Here is a 17,319-nt window from a genome sequence, read left to right as displayed (position 1 = left end):
GACACCTCCGGATTCGAGACTGATCTCTGGAGATCTTAGGTCACCCTGTGCCTCCAGAGCAAGCCTGGACATCAGGTTTGCCGATGTGCCTGAGTCGCATTGGTAGAGCTAAGTAAGCACTAGAGTGCCCTGCTAGGTCTCAGAGGGACACGCGGGATTCCCGATGTGGTCGGGGCGGCGGGCGCAGCCCTTTCGGCAGCGGCACGCGCCCATTGGGGACCTGCCGAGCCGCTGCCTCTCTGCTAATGCCATCTTGCTCGAGGTGGTCACGTGCGGGCTACAGTGGCGCGCTTCGCCCGGGATGGACGGTTCAGGGACTTCGGGTCCCGCCGAGCCGCTCTGCCCAGAAGCCAAGGTGAGGTCTTTCTCTCCAAAAATTCAAGCAGGGGCCAGGACGCGCCTCCGCATCCCGAGAGCTCGGCTCCCGACCGCGCTCAGTTCACGGCGCCGTCGGGGATCAGAGGCCCACGGCGCGCTGCCCGGCCTCGCGGGCGTCCTCGGCGACGTGCCGGCTGGGGACGCGACCAGAGCAATGGACCCTGGCCCGTGGACGCCTCCTCTCCCGTGCAGCTCCAGCCCCGCGAGCCGGCGGCGGCCGCACCGGGGAGGTCGGGCCGTGAGCGCCCCACGCTCGAGGCGAGGGGAGCGGGTCGCCCGGAGGACCGCGGAGGTGGGGGTGGGTGGGTGGGGGGCGCGGGCGCATGCGCCCTGCGTCCGTGCCATATTGGAATGAGTCGGAGCGCGGAGCGGCGCCGCCGCCTCCGCCGGAGCGCGGGTGCAGGGGGGCGGGGAGAGCTGCCGGCCGCCCCGCTCTGCCGGGCCCAGCAGGAAGGAGGGCGCGAGCAGGCGGGCGCGGGCGGCGCGAGCGGAAAAGGCGCCCCGCGCGGGCGAGCGCAAAGAAAAAAAAAATAGGAAAGAAAGAAAACAAGCGAGCGAGCCAGAGGGGAGGGAGAGCGAGCGAATGAGCGCGCGCGCGAAAACTCCGTCAGGTAAAAAAGCGGCGCGACCGGCTGGGCCTTCCCGCGCGGGCGGCGGCCTGAGGGGCGGTGCGGCTCCGTCCCGGAGAGGCCGAGCAACTTTGCCAGCGGGAACCGCCGGGACCCGGCGGGGGGCGGCCGCGCGGCTGGAGGCGCCAACGGGCGGCGGCGGCGCGTGGGGCGGGGGTACGGCGGGGGGTAACGCGGCGCCGGCGCGCGGCCTGGCGCGGTCCCGAGGCTCGGCGCGCCGGCCGCCGGGGCTACGGGGACGCGCCCGGGCACCTCGCGGCCGCGGCGGAGGCTGGTGGCCCGGGGCGAGGGGACCGGCGAGCAGCGCGCGTCGGCACACAGCTGGGCGCGGGAGGCCGAAGTGGCCGGGTGGCAGTAGCGGTCGCCCAAGTTGCGGGCTCCGGTCGTCCCCCCCCGCCCAGCTCCCCATCGAGCTCCCTCCCGCCGAGCCCCCGCGGACCCGCCCCCCCCCTCGGGCTCGCTCCGGGCGGGGCGCGAACCCGCAGCCCGCGCGGCCGCTCAACTTCGCAGGGCCCAGGCAGCAGCCGCGCGGTGGCCGAGCGTCTTTGCCTCCGCCGCAACCGGTGGCTCCGGCCTCCCCGGCGCTGCGGATCGAGAGGCGCCGCCGCCCGACCCTCCGCCCGGACCCGTGGTCAGCGTCCCGAGGCCGCTCGGGAGGTCCGTGACCGTTTCGATTTCTGTTCCCGAGTCTTGTTTTGTTCGCCGTAAAGACGACTGGAGGGACGAGCCGAGCGTCCTGCGAAGCAAGGCCTGCTCTTTGCGGAGCAGATTGTGAGACGAGAAATAAATTCCCGCGGAAAGGATGGACGTCGTGTTAAGTTTTTCCCAAGACGCCAGCTGTTCGCGTGGGGTCTCGCACTAAGCTGTCAAGCCCAGGTCACCCCTAGAGCTTGCTGTGCGCCCAGAGTGGGCTGGGACGCTTCTGTCTCAAGTAGGGCTTTTTTACTTGGTGGGAGCTCTTCCCTGCGGGTCACTCAAAGCCGTTAATGACCACAGTGGTGTCTGGTGAGTCCTGTATTCATCAAAAGGATTTGAAGGAAGTAAGATGCATTTGTTCAATATCTGCGTTTGTCCTCTCCCGAATCACGATTTTTAAGATGTCATGCTTAACTTTATTTCATCTGAAGCAAAATGCCTGAGCATGTAACTGTTGGCTTGTCAGCTGTCTTGATAGGGTGGAAGATGAATGCGTTTTCATAAATCCATATTGGGGCCTGTTAACTCGTGGCAGATGTTGAGCGCTTCTAGGCCACAGGTAGATTCAGAGTTGAGATTTGTTTGCAATGTCACGACCATAGCTGCCAGTTGGAGCTAGAGGGGAAACAGTTGTGTTATTACATTGTTGACAAGCTACCTTAGCTTGGGGTAGGTTTCTACCCAGTGGAGATTTGATTTTCCTTGTTTGCAAAAGTAGGATAAGTAGATCACCATTCTTTTGGTTCTAAGATTTGGAGACTTCTTAAAATGGGATTTCAGCGTTTTGAAAGCTCTCACGATATGTGCCTTTATAAAAGTAGATTGGAAAAGCCATCTTGTTAGCTATAGCTAGGATAATTTTGTGAATTTTATTTGGACATAGGCATTTAGAGATGGCATTTCAATCCACTTAAAAAATTAGCTTTTTGGGGCTGGATTGCTCAGCGGTTAAGACCACTCACTGACTGTTCTTCCGGAGGCCCCGAGTTCAATTCCCAGCACCCACGTGGCTCACAACTGTCTGTAGCTCCAGTTCTTGGGGACCCAACACCCTCACACAGACATACATGCAAGCAAAACAATAATGCACATAAATAAAAATTTTAAAGTTTTAAAAATTAAAAACTGCCTTTTAACAGCGAAGTCCTAAGAGGACAGGGCAGCTTTGTTTTGCTTTATGTATGTCCTGATGGCCACATACACATTAATGAATGGAAGATTTTCAGCCCCCACCCCCAAAGGGTTTCCTGGAATTAAATAAATACCTGCCCCTTCCCCAAGACAACCACCATTCTTACTTCTATCCCAGCCAGTGAATTTTCCCTCATAGCAGGATCTCTTAGAATGTGAAAGGGGCAGTATTAATAACTGAAGATTAGCAAGTATGTGACCTCGGGGTTGTGGGTGGTTTAGTTATGATGCTGTGTTTTTGTAATGCTGTAGGCCTTTTCAGTATCTACAGTGTCTTAGTATTTCGACCTTTGATCTTTGTGGTCTGAAGGACATTTTAGCTGAGTAGGATTTGTTGTGTTTGAATTGTGTTTCTGAGAGTTTTTATGTTCACAGTTAAAGTTACATTGCTATATCACTGCCCATTTGGGGATACAGATCTATCTAGGTCTGAAGGAAGAACCATGGATTTTCCCAACAAGTTAGAGTTTAAGGTGTCAATCAGTAGGTGAGGTAATTCCTTAAAGCATAGAATTTGCAAAGAAAATTGAATGAAAATTGATTTTTTAAAGTCCAGTGAATTAATAATATGGGTATAAAGCTTTAACAACCTTCTAAATGACAGCAGTTAACTTGATTTATGCATGTAGGATGTACACCTGGTTTATCAAATCATTAAAAGTCCAACAGTAAAAGCAAGAACAAAACATAAATAAAAATATGTCCCTTTGATTTAAGCCATTTTTATAACCCTATGCAAAAGGTTGAAATTTAGGTAAGTGCTGCAATAATTTGCCTGTATCTCCCAAATATCTTTTAATATATCTTTGTGCCCATTGTTTCTACTGCTACAGGAGGCACATTAGGTTCTAAGTGAAAGCTTATCTTGTTAGTGTCTTGCAAAGGCCTGCGTCCTGTTGTGCCCCCCCCACTCTGTTTGATAGAAAGTGGGAGTGGTTTACTGCCCATGTTTAGAGATACATGTTGATTACTCCACAAAGTTCAAAGGTGTGTGTGTGTGTGTGTGTGTGTGTGTATGAGAGAGAGGAGGGGTGTGTGTGTGTGTGTGTGTGTGTGTATGAGAGGAAGGGTGTGTGTGTGTGTATGTATGAGAGAGAGGAGGGATGGAGAAAGGGAGGGAGGGAGAGAGAGAAATGGCTTCTCTCTGAATAATTCCGTCTAATCAGCTAGTTGATGGGCCAGCAACTGATTTGAATTTGGTCATTTAACTCAAAGTTTATAGTCTTCATAAACTAATAGAGTACCTGATGATTTAGCCAGCATTAATGAACTACTTGATTTTTCTTTTTTTGAAATCTTGGCTTTTCTTTGTGAAAACTGCTGAATCTTTGGGTTGCAATCGAAGGCATATATAAGAAACAGAAAATACAGAAGGGTGTTTCTCTTAAATGTTTGTTTCTTTGGGAACCGTGGTTTTCCCCTTTATGTGCTCACAAGTACACAGAGATTTTAAATAAATAAAGGAGAAACAGTGCTTTGCCAACAGGGCATGGTGAGTTAGGCCTACAGTCCCAGCATTTGGGAAGCAGAAGGGTTAAAACTAAAGTTATCCTCTGCTACTCAGTGAGTTTTAGGCCATTATGGACTACATAAAACCCTGTCTCAAAACACCAAACCGAACCGTGTACTAAATAAACCAAACAGCCACCGAAGTGCAAAAGTCTGCCTGCCCGCACATTTGTAGGGTGACCTTTGCTTTCATGGTGGTAACTAGACACAGCTCTGCCTTAGAAATGTGGTGTAGTAGCAGATGTCATTTGACTTTAATAACTGTAGAAAAGATGAATGAACCAAACTTTATTGACCTTTTATAATGGCCTTATGTTATATTCAATGAAGTGACAAGTACAGAATATTTATAAAGGCATTTCTGAATGCTAAATATTGTTATGTTAAAGATTTCCATTTTAAAAATGTAAACAGACTTTATGGCATTATTTGACCCATAACATTTTATAACAATTTCAGTGAAATTTAGAAAGGTACATGACAGAGTGTTTTCTCTTAGGGAGCTCCAATTTTTTCCAACTTGTGTGTTTTGTGTTTGCAGACAGCTTTTTCTATGTGCGTAGTTGTTAGATTGGTTAAAGTGTCTGGGGATCATGGTTTCCCAGGAGACTGTGGGCTTTGTTAGGCTGCTGCTGTTCTTCAGGTGATGCTAGCCCCACTGGAAATGGTTAAAAATAGAAAGGATGTAGTTAGGTTGCTGGAAATCCATGTTTAAAGTTTTCAAAAGTGAGAGTAAGGATAGGAATAAAAACAAGTTACTAAAAGAAAACAAATGTAGATTTTACTGCAGAAGTTCTCTTCCAGGTGGTGGTGCTACACGCCTTTAAATCCCAGTGCTTGGGAGGCAGAGGCAGGTGGGTCTTTGTGAGTTCAAAGCCAGTCTGGTCCACAGAGTGAGTTTTAGGACAGCAACCAGGACTGTTACACAGAGAAACCCTGTCTTAAAAGAAGAAGAAGAAGAAGAAGAAGAAGTAGTGGACCAAGAGTGGTGGGATGGGCCTGTTGTGTGTGATACTGAAGAGCGATAACCCCAGCACTCAGGGGGGCAGAGGCAGGTGGATCTCTGAGTTCGAGACCAGCCTGGTCTATAGAGTGACCAGGACAGGCAGGGCTGTTTACACAGAGAAACCCTGTTTCAAGAAACAAACCAAGGGCTGGAGAGATGACTCAGTGGTTAAGAGCATTGACTGCTCTTCCAGAGGACCTGGGTTCAATTCCCAACGCCCACATGGCAGCTCACAACTGTCTGTAACTCAAGTTCCAATGGATCTGACTCCAGTACAAAAACTTCACTGGTCAAACACCACTGTATATAAAAATTAAAAAGAAAACCAAAAAACATTTCTTTTTATAAAGGTTTTCACTTATTTTTGTATGATTGTGGGCATGGCATGTTTGTTCACTTGTTCCATTTTGGGTTTTTGTTTTTAAATGTGTTTATCTGATTCTACATGAAGGAGTGTTTGCTTGGATATAGGTATATGTAGCACTGGCCTCGTGCCTGTGAGGACAGAAGAGGGGATGTCAGAGTCCCTGGAACTGAAGTCACAGATGGTTTCAAGCCACTTTGTGAACCCCTGTCCTCTGTCAAGAAAAACAAAACAGCAAGTGCTTTTTTTCCAGTCCTTTCTGCCTGTTTTCTGGGCAGAGGAGGGTCTCTTGCTATTTCTGCTGCTGCACTGCATATTGGTCTCTTGTCTCTACTTCCCTCCCATTTCACTACAGGAAAGCCAGGATTGCAGATTACCTCCCGCCTCTGAAAAGCACCCCCCCCCCCCAGGTTTCTCTGTAACATCACTAGCTGTCCTGAAACTATCTCTTATAGATTAGGCTGGTATTGAACTTACAGAGTTCACCTGCCTTTCTCTTCTGAGTGCTGGATTAAAGGTGTGTACTACCACCGCCTGGCTTTTTAAAGAGTTTTTACAATAAAATTTGTTTCATTTTGTTTTTTTGCATGATAGGTTCAAGATAGGGTTTCTCTCTGTAACATTCCTGGATGTCCTGGAACTTGCTTTGTAGATCAGCCTGGCCTTGAACTCATGGAGATAAACCTGCCTTTGCCTCCGAATTCTGGGACTGGAGGCATGTGCCACCACTGTCTGGCTTAAAATAAATTTTATTTTTATCATGTGTTTTGCCTATGTATATGTCCATGCATAGCATGTGTGCCTGGTATTCTTGGGGTCAGAACTAGAGTTATTGACAGTCGTGAGCTGCCATGTGGGTGCTAGGAATTGAAGCTAGGTCCTCTGGAAGAGCAGCCAGTGCTCTAAGCATGAGTCTTCTCTCCAGCTCAAGAATCTAGCTCCCCTACCTTCCCCCCCCCCCCCCCACTAAGGCATCTCATCAGCCCACTGCAGAAGCTTTAACAAAGATCTTTAAAAACACGTTCTCTAAGTCCCATTCATCCCAAACAAACCCAATCTTTCCCGGAAAGCAGATACTCTTTGAGTACTCTGTACTCCAAGTCAGTTTAGTAATTAGCTTCTTTCTGTCCTAAGCAAAGCTTTAGAAAAGGAACTGACACATGCAGTACGTTGCTGTATGCCATGTCAGAAATGCGGCTCCCTGCACAGTGCACACCTTTTCTAGTAACGAAGTACTGAGGATATGTGTATAATTTTTCTTCTAGTCTGTTTTTATTCAAAGGGATGCTAATAAAACCATATTCAGGCTCAGTGTTGGCACATGCCTTTAGTCTCAGACTTGGGAGGCAAAGACCATGTAATCCTAGTATTGGGTTGCTGAGGCAAGAGGATTGTGAATTCAGAACCAACCATAGGCTATGTAGTGTGATACTGTCCTAGCAAACAACCAACTATCCACTCGGGGTAAGGAATGGGGCCCTATCCATGGTCATTTAGACCTTAAACCAAGTTTATTTCTATTTTAGCATAAAGTATTGGTATATGAAAGAAGTATATTTCTATGTTAGGAGGTTCACAACATGTTAGTAGTTTTGCTAAAATTCTTGCTTCTCCATTGGCAAGAACCTCTGGCAGACTCCTAGATGAGAGGCTCCTTTTCCTTTTTATTTCCAAAACTTCCCTGTGTTTTTATCCTGTCATAGTGAGATCTAACAGTTGTATTTATAGCCATAAAAATGCAATGGAACATGCTATTGTTAAAGAAAATTTACTAAATTGGATGTGAAGATTATAGTTATGTTTTAAGAGATATAAAATAAAAATATGTAAACGGAAAGTCAAGATATTATAGAAGGAATAAAAATATTTAGTAATTATAATTCAACCAAAATAAATCCAGTGTCAGAGACTGGGTGTGGTGGCACATGCCTTTTTCCCAGCATTCAGGCAGCAGAGGTAGGTGGATCTCTGTGAGTTGAAGGCCAGCCTGGCCTACAGTGTGAGTTTCTGAACAGCCAGTGCTACATAATAGAGAGACTTTGTAAAAAAACAAAAACGACTTACAAAACAAAGTAAACACCAGTTCGGTATAATATCAAATTAACCTGAATAAAGGCAAAATTCATTTAAAAAAACTACCACACACACACAAAAAAAATCTCAAACTTCATTAAGCTCTCTCTGTCTTTAGGTAATCTTTCAGGACTTTTTTTTTTTTTTTTTGAGACAGGGTTTCTCTGTGTAGGCTTGGCTGTCCAGGAACTTGATCTGTAAACCAGACTAGCCTCAAACTCACAGATATCCACTTGCCTCTGCCTGCCTAGTGCTGGGATCAAAGGGTTGCCCCACTGCCTCCCAGCAAGACTTTTTTAAAAGCAGAAATTCAGTCTGTTTTCTGTTGGAGATACTTAATTTTAATTATGTATGTCATGTGTGGTGTAGGTGTGTATGTGTGATGTGTACATGAATTACAGTACCTGAGGAGGCCAGAGTGTTGGGTTCCCTGCAGCTGGAGTTACAGGTGAATGTTAGCCACCTCACGTAAGTGCTGGGACCTGTACTCATTCTTAACCAGTGAGCCGTCTTTCCAGCCCCTCATCCATATTCTGTTAGATGATGTGAACTTTGTAGATAATGTTAATGAACTAAACACTGTGCCTCATTTCTGATGTGTACAGTACGTCGTGGATTAGTTCCTTTTTAATGCTTTGCATAGTATAGGAAGAAGTTAATTGCTGAACTAATTTTGGGTGGATAGAGTAGTTAAAGAGTATCTGCTTTGTGGGGAGATTTGGATTTTGGGATGAGGTAATATTTAGAGAGCATTTTTTAAAGATTTATTTTTATTATCTTAAATTATACGTGTGTGTGCATGTGAATATATGCACATGGATGAGGCTGATGCCCTCAGAATCCAGAGGCTTTGGACCCTCTTGGAGCTGGAATTACAGGCAGTTGTGAGATGCCCAGTGTAGGTGCTGGGGACTGAAAGATGAAACATGGTTTGTTAGTAGTTGTTTTAGTATTTTCAAAAGGAACAGAACTGATAAGCATAAAAAAAGCATACACACACACATATATGAATGAATGAGAGATGTATTAGAGTTGCTTACAGGCTATGATTTGGGTAGTCTCCCCCAACTGATAGGCCTGATAGGCCAAGAGTCTGGTAGTTTTTCAGTCCATAAGACTGGCTATCTCAGCAGATCCAGTCTGGTGCTGGAGCCTCAGAGGATTCCTATAGAGTTGGTGGTTTTCAGTTGTGTTGGAATCTCAGAGAAGTAGGTTCTGATATCATCGAAAGAATACCCCCACAGGAGGATAGATGAATTTGCCAGTGAGCATGAGCAGGCCCAAAGCAAAAGCTTCCTTTTTTTCTCCCAAGACAGGTTTTTCTGTAACTCACTCTGTAGACCAGGTTGACCTCGCAGCTACCACCTCCTGGCGCAAAAGCTTTCTTATTTATTGTAGGTCCTTTTATGTGGGCTGCCGCTAGAAGGTGTGGCCCAGATGTAGGGTAGGTCTTCCTACCTAAATGTTCCAATTAAGAAAATCTCTCGCAGGCATGCCCAGCTGCTTGGGTTTTAGTTGATTCTAGTTGTAGTAAAGTCGACAGCCAAGTTAGTCATTCTGGCAGTTAGCTGTTACACACATGGAATGACAGTATACGGTGAAAGAAATAAGATATTTAGCAGTTATTTAAATAGCTCAAAAAGTTTTCTTCCTGATGTACAATTGTTTTTATTTTACTTTTTGATGTTTAAAGTTTAAAGCTACTTAAGCAACAAATATTTTGCTTGAGGTCAAAATTAATGTTTTTATATCTTGAGTGGTTAAAACATTTTTTTTTAGATTTATTTATTTTATGCGTGTGAATGTTTTGCCTGCATGTGTATATGTACCACATGCCTGCCTGGTGCTGGAGAAATTCAGAAGAGGGCTTCAGAGCTTCTGGAGCTGGAATTATGGGTGGTTGTAAGCCGCCTGATGTGGGTGCTAGGAATAGAGCCCTGGTCTTCTGTAAGAGCAGCAAGTGATTCATCTTAACTGATGAGCAATCTCTCAGTTCCCTCCCCGCATCACAGGGGTTTTTGAAATGTATCTGTAGTGGCCTCAGTGGTAAAGCTGTCTATGAGTTGCTGTTTGGTTTTAATATCCTTTTGCATTAGCTTAGTACTCATGTTTAGTGCTCTTCTGCTCTTAGTTTCTGCCAGTGTTCTTAATGATTATTTCTGGGAGTGCTTACTTAGTAGCTCGTCAATAAAGTGCTTGTCTTGCAAGAATAAGGACCTGAGTTTGGTTCCTAGAACCCATATTAAAAAGTTAGATGTAGCCGGGCAGTGGTGGCGCACGCCTTTAATCCCAGCACTCGGGAGGCAGAGGCAGGCGGATCTCTGAGTTCGAGGCTAGCCTGGTCTACAAGAGCTAGTTCCAGGACAGGCTCTAGAAACTACAGGGAAACCCTGTCTCGAAAAACCAAAAAAAAAAAAAAAAAAAAAAGCTAGATGTATGGGGTCAGTCAGCACTGGGGCTGCTAAAACGGGTAGATCCCTGGAGGTGACTGGCTAGTCAGCCTGGCTTACTTGGAGATCCAGGCCAGCGAGTAACCTGTTTTAACAAACAAGGTGGGCAGCATCTGAGAAACAATAGTTCCTCTTGCTTGCATACATAGTCATACTCATTTATCACTCCTCAAAACTCGAACACACATCATGTACACACAATCTCTCTTGTTAAAAATAATGTATAGCAGTTTACAGACATAATTTCAAGAAAACATTTAGATTGGTTTTACTCATGTCTTTGTGAAACAGCCTTGGGATAATTAGATGGTAACCACACAGGTTCACTTAACATATCCTATCTAGAGCATGAAAAGAATTAAGAGATACATTAGCAATTTTATCATTTTATGTGGATGCTCTGTGCCTGAGTATATGTAAATGCATCATGTACATGTAAGAGCCCTGAGAGGTCAGAAGAGGGCATTGGATCCTCTAGACCTATAGTTAAAGGCAAGTCTGAGCTGCCTTGTGGATGCTGGGAACCAAGCTTAGCTCCTTTGCAGGAGCAGCAAGTGCTTGTAATTGCTGAGCCATCTTTCCAGTCCCAAGTGCATTTTTATTATTATTTAAATTAAAAAATTAGAGATAAAGTATGACCGGAATTTTATAATTTTAACCATTCTACCTTAAATATGTTCATAATTTTATGCAGTTCTTGCCTTCGTCCATCTCTTCATTTCTTAAAAGTGAACTAGAAGTGAATGATTGGGATGGAAGGGAGGGGAGCAAAGAAAAATGTATAGCTCAATAAAAACAAAAATAAAAGTGAAAAGATAATTAATCAATAGTGACTCCATTTTCCTTTCCTCTCAGCTGTGGTACCACCACTGTAATGTCTACCTTTGATCTTGACTACCCTGGCTGTCTCTTATAAGCAGGATCATACAGTCAGTGACTTACCCTAGCTGTCAGGCTAAGTGTCATCACCTTTTACTCATGTCCGAATTAATGGAAAACTAGTAAGTATTTGGTAACTTTATTGGCTTACATAAATATATATACATATGCTATACACAGTGCTTTTCTTAGTTGTTTAATATTTTATTCTGTATTTGTAAAGTCCAAATACCTAATCATGGATGGAGAGTAAGAAGATTTTACAGAATTAAGGATTTTAGGAGTTGAGTAATTACATGTTTTCAGAGGACTAAAGAGTTGTAAATGTTTTCTTTTGTTATTATTAAATTTTTTAAAATTTTTTTTATATTTATTTATTTATTATGTATACAGTATTCTGTCTGTGTGTATGCCTGCAGGCCAGAAGAGGGCACCAGACCCCATTATAGATGGTTGTGAGCCAACATGTGGTTGCTGGGAATTGAACTCAGGACCTTTGGAAGAGCAGGCAATGCTCTTAACCTCTGAGCCATCTCTCTAGCCCCTTAAATTTTATTTTTTGTGTGTGTTGTAGTGAGGTCGGTAGAGCATGAGACTCTCAATCTCAGGGTCGTGGGTTCGAGCCCCACGTTGGGCACCATTCTGTAGTGAGGTGGTGTGGGCCTGCTTTTCGTCCCGCCTGGCTCTCGGCTGCCTGGCTAGCTTATGCCCCCAAATAACAACACACAACTGTATTCATTTAAACACTGCCTGGCCCATTAGTTTTAGCCTCTTACTCACATCTTGATTAACCCATATCTAATAATCTGTGTAGCACCACAAAGTGGTGCCTTACCGGGAAAATTCTAGCGTACGTCCATTTTGGGCTGGAGCTTCCTCGCGTCTGTCTCCCTGAGGAGAGGCACGGTGGTCTGCCCCAGAGAGGCGAGGCATGGCGATTGCCTGAGGCATCTACCTCACTTCCTTCTTCCTGTTTTGTCTACTCCACCCACCTATGTTCTAACCTATTAGGCCAACAGTTTCTTTATTTAATTAACCAATGAAATCATCAGATAGATAGAAGACACACCTACATCATTGTGTGTGATGGGGGCATGTGATATGCCTGTGTACATGTAGGCATGCAGACAAATAAAAAAAACTTAAAAAAAAAAAAGACTTCCAGGGGTCTGGAGAGGTGGCTCAGCCATTAAAGAGCTTTTTGCAAAGGACCCGAGTTTGGTTCTTAGAATCCATCTCAGGTGACTTAGAGCTATCACTAACTCCAGTCCCAGTGAATCTGATGCCCTCTTTTGGCCTCCATGGGTACCTGCATGGATGTGGTACATGCAAATTCATATAGACACACATACACATATACATAAATAAAAATAAATAAATCTTAATGTTGCATCAGATGCTTCAAAGGTAGCCAAGGTTTCTTCATTTAGCGCTACCCTGTTTTTGGTCAGGGAACTAGTGTGTGTGAGGCTGGGTTTGAATTTGTCATCCTCCTGCCTCAGCCTCCTGAGCACTGACATTGTCAGTTTATAGCACCATACTAGATCCTTTTTTTTCTCATTAAATCACATTGCTACCAACATGGACATTCAAGATAAACCCAAGTTGGTTTCATTTTGTTTATTTACTGTTATTGCAGGTTTATTCAACGCGTAATAAAGTATTAAGTATTTGTAGTGATAAATATTGTCTTATCTGTTGTCTTCAAGTGGTGCTGCAGCTGTGCATCATACTGTGGTGAGTAGAGCTTTGTAAATTGGAATTTTTCCCCTTTTTTTGGTTTTTCAAGACAAGGTTTCTCTGTAGCTTTGGAACTAGCTCTTGTAGATCAGGCTGACATGATGGTACATACTTTTTTTTTTTGTTTTTTTTCGAGACAGGGTTTCTTTGTAGTTTCTAGAGCCTGTCCTGGAACTAGCTCTTGTAGACCAGGGTGGCCTCGAACTCAGAGATCCGCCTGCCTCTGCCTCCCGAGTGCTGGGATTAAAGGTGTTTGCCACCACTGCCCGGCCTGATGGTACATACTTTTAATCCCAGTATCAGAGACAGAGGTAGGAGGATTTCTTATAGTTCAAGGCCAACTTGATACATAGTAAGTTCCCGGCCGCCAGGCTACATAATGAGGCATTTAAAAGAGTTGGAAATAATTTTAATATTTTAGTCAAAGGTAGAAGGCATTTTGAATATTTTAGACTCTTTTGTATTCCAGAATTTTGTTAAAGTCTTTTTTCCCCCCTGGGTGATAGTTATTCTAAGATGAGATGGGATCTCTGTGGAGCAGCAGAAGGTGACAACTGTTGTGGAATATTTGTTTAACGTGTAAAGATGTGTTACATTTGTTTAATTACGTAAGGATGTGTTGCTGTTTTACCTTGCCTGTCCAAGGCACCTGATTTGTCTAATAAAAAGCAGAATGGCCAATAGCAAGGAAGTAGGTGTAGGGGGGACTTATGGGCGGGAAGAATAAGTAGGAGGAGGAATTTAGGCTTGGAAGAAAGAAAAGGAGATGATGGAGATGCAGGGGCCAACCATACATGGAGGAAGCAGGAAAGTAGGACATACAGAATGAAGGAAAGGTAAAAAACCCCAGAGGCAAAATGTAGAAGAATAGAAACAAGTTAAAATATGTTAAAAGACTAGTGGGAGAAGCCTAAGGTAAGGCTTGGAATTCATAATAATAAGTCTCTATGTCTTTATTTGGGAACTGGTTGGCAGCCCAAAGAAAATGCCAACCATGGAAAACAATAGCTATTAAAGGTTTTTTTTTGTTTTTGTTTTTAAATTGTGCATATATGTAATGTGCATATGTGTGGAGGGTAAAGACAAGTGTGTGGAAGTCAGAGTAGAGCTTTGTGGAATCCCTTCTCTCCCTTCACTTTATGTGGATTCTAAGATGGTCAGACTCCCCTGCAAGTGCTTTACCGTCTGAGTCATCGCTGTCTACTACCTGGAACTCGCATTCCCCTGTCTCCATTATAGGCCATGTCCACCTTATACCATGCTCCTGCCTCTGCCTTCTGAGTGCTGGGATTAAAGGCTTGCGCCACCACTATCCGGTCATATTCTATTCCTTCATTACAATTCTAATTATTTGTTGAATGTCTCCTGTCTCTGTTAAGCTGTGAGTTGAAGGTTAAAGGTTTGGTTTTTCCGTTTTCGATTCCTCCCTCCTTCCAGACAGGGTTTCTTTGTGTATATTTGGCTGTACTGAACTCACTCTGTAGACCAGGCTGGCCTCAAACTCACAGAGATCTGCTTGCCTCTTCCTCTTGAGTACAGGGATTAAAGCTGTGCACTGGCTAACAGTGCTTATTTTGATTAACATTTTAGGTTAGCAAAGTTTCTTTGTTCAACTTCACTTTTAAAAAATTATATTAGTTTGGTCTGGGGAGATGGCTGATTAAGAGCACTGGCTGCTCTTCCCAGAGGATCCAGGTTTAATTCCCAGAACCCACATAGTGGCTCTCAACTGACTAACTCTCGTTCTATACCAGGCAAAACACACATACATGTTAAATATGTTTAAAATACTAAAAAATCCATAGTAATTTATAATATCCCCTTTCTCAAGAAGACTGAGCATCTTTAGATGTCTGGCAGTGCACTTTGCTTTTGCAAAAACCTTCAGTATTTAGCACCAGTCATTTGCTTTAGTTTTTGTGGTAGAAGTTACAAAGAAGCAGCCATTGCTCAGGTTTTATGTGGGAGTTGGGTAGAATAACTCAGATGTCCATTGCACAGGGGTGACTGATGAGACCTGTTTCATGGAGGAGCAGGATTGCAACTTCAGAAATAAGTCTATTGATCTGTTTACCTTCCTCTGTTGTTAATAAATGTGTACTCTTACTGGAGAGCACCAATGCTGCCTGCATCGGGGAGAACCTCTTGTTCCCTGGACAGGCAGACAGCCACAGGCATGAAAGAGGACCTCACAGGCATAGGCTTGTCTATTTTTTCCCCTTTCCTTTCCTTGAATATAGGGAAGTTCAGGGAAATTCTGAAGTGTGCATCTGTGAGCAGTGACCTTCAGTGTCTTACTGACTGGGATTGATTGGGGGCAAATTTGAGAAATTTGGACTCAAGTAATTTTTTGATTTTGGACTTAAGTAATTTTTTGATTTTTGATTACTAAAGTAATCTTTTTGATTTTTCAAGACAGGTTCTCTGTAACTTTGGAGCGTGTCCTGGAACTAGCTCTTGTAGACCAGGCTAATCTCGCTTCTGCCTCCCAAGTACTGGGATTAAAGGTGTGCGCCACCACCACCCGGACAATTTTATAGTTCTTAATTCACAAAGAAAAAACATTTTTCATACAGATATACATTTCATATTAACATGAAATATAACTGGTTGCAGACTTACTAGATAATCTGAATCTTTTAAACTGGGTGTCATGGAACTAAACACGTACAAACTGGAATATGCTTTAAAAATGAGTGGAATATTTTTATATGGCACAAAATTGAAAGTTACTATAGTTATAAGGAAGGAGAGTAGAAAGGATTTCTTCGTACTTTCGATCCTTTGTTCACAGGTTGTGCCCCAAAGGTGGTCATACAAGGACATGTTCTGAGAAATGTGTTACTAGGCAGTTTCATCATAGTGAGGACATAGTGTGTATTTACACAGACTCTAAGGCATCTATGAAAACTACAGCTCCTCTAGAAGATTGAATCTAATGGGGCCAATGTGTGCACACAATCCATCAATGACAGAATGTTGTTGGGTGGCACATCGCTATAGTACAGAGAGAGTACTCGTATCAGGCATTAGTTTCTCTTCTGAGTCTTAGGAGAAAAAAGCCTCTGAAGATGCCAGTAAACTACCAACTTGCTAACCATTCTGTTAAAGTCTAGGGCCTGTGCATGTGTTGCTTGTTAAAAATGTAGTTAATTCGTACACTTTAATTGGCTGTTTGGTGAATAAACATCTACTCATCCCAGGCAGGCTGCCACCAACCCTAAAGGACTGCTTCCACTAAACTGTGCTTGCTGAGTCAGTGAGGTTATTGGACTCAAAGGTGTGACCCCCAAAGAGACACACTACTGAAATGTCTCACCCTAGCATGGGAGAGGACTCTATAACTGCATAGATGGAATGAACATTCCACCTCCTTTTTTCAACCTTCATCTAGCATCTCCTAGATCTGGGGCAGAATTACATGTAGCTAGGGGTCAGGTGGAGTACAAAGAGTGAATAGCTGGAGTCTCAGATGTTCTTCTCATACTTTCTTTCTGCGGGAATTTCAAAAGACCCAAGTTTGAGAGTGTCTTATGAGCAATGACAGCTGCTCTGATTAAAATGGTGATGGGTATTATGCTTAGATGACAGAGTTTACAGCATTGATTAATATTGACTTCTAAATTATTAAGTATTCTTTTGTTTATTGACAGAAATATGGACACATTTTAAAAAGTTGACTTCAAAAGTTACTATTATATATATGTTTGTATACATGTATGTATGGAGTGTGTAAATGTGTTTGTGAGCACATACATACATACACTCTGCATGTATATGGAAGTCACAGGACAACTTTTGGGAGTTGGTTCTCCCCTACCTTGTCATTGCAGATCTTTATTATTGTTTCTGCTATGCTGTGTACTGAAAGCTAGCTGGCCTGTGAGCCTCAGGGTGAGTATTTTATCTCTGCCTCCCGTCTCGCCACAGGAGTGCTGGGATTGCAGGTATAAAACACTACATCCTTTACATGAGAGTTTAGGAGTGAAGAGTTGGGTGGTCAGGCTCATGTAGCAAGGGTCTTTTACCTGCTGAGACATCTTGTTGGCCCCAAAAGTTGTTTTTTATCTGGGGTACTTAGAATATCAAACATGGTATTCCAGGTGTGTTGTAGAATTTTAAGAGAATTTTTATTTGTAATCCTAAGATATTCTGTGGTTAAACTTTACAGCATTGTGAGAATTGTTTTGCCTTGAAACAAACAGTGTCTGCTTCCTCATAAAGCCCCAGTGTCAAACCAAAGTTGGATTCCACAAGAATTCGCCCTATGGGAATCAATGAGTTCATTACCTTCACTCAGAGCATGGGTGAAGAGCTACTTGTAGGAGGAGCATGAGTCTCTCTCTCTCTCTCTTTCTCTCTCTCTCTCTCTCTCTCTCTCTCTCTCTCTCTCTCTCTTTCTCT

General features: G+C 43.9%; 1 protein-coding gene across 3 annotated transcripts in view; it reads left to right on the top strand.

The window, feature by feature from the left end:
- The first annotated feature begins 224 nt into the window (after window positions 1-224).
- Sfmbt1 (Scm like with four mbt domains 1) overlaps window positions 225-17,319 on the top strand; it is a 121,039-nt gene continuing 103,944 nt past the window's right edge. The window contains exon 1 of one of the 3 annotated variants that reach the window (XM_038348645.1): window positions 225-355. The gene's annotated coding sequence lies outside the window, so the exon portion shown is untranslated. Of the gene's footprint in view, window positions 356-836; window positions 990-1,540; window positions 2,013-17,319 lie in introns of those variants that run through there. The other 2 variants (XM_038348644.1, XM_038348643.1) reach the window with 2 other exon arrangements.

This window comes from Arvicola amphibius, chromosome 12 (genome assembly GCF_903992535.2).
Source record: "Arvicola amphibius chromosome 12, mArvAmp1.2, whole genome shotgun sequence".
Classification (NCBI taxonomy): domain Eukaryota; kingdom Metazoa; phylum Chordata; class Mammalia; order Rodentia; family Cricetidae; genus Arvicola; species Arvicola amphibius.
Note: the sequence above shows the minus strand (reverse complement) of the source record. Positions and strands in the feature narration are given on the sequence as shown.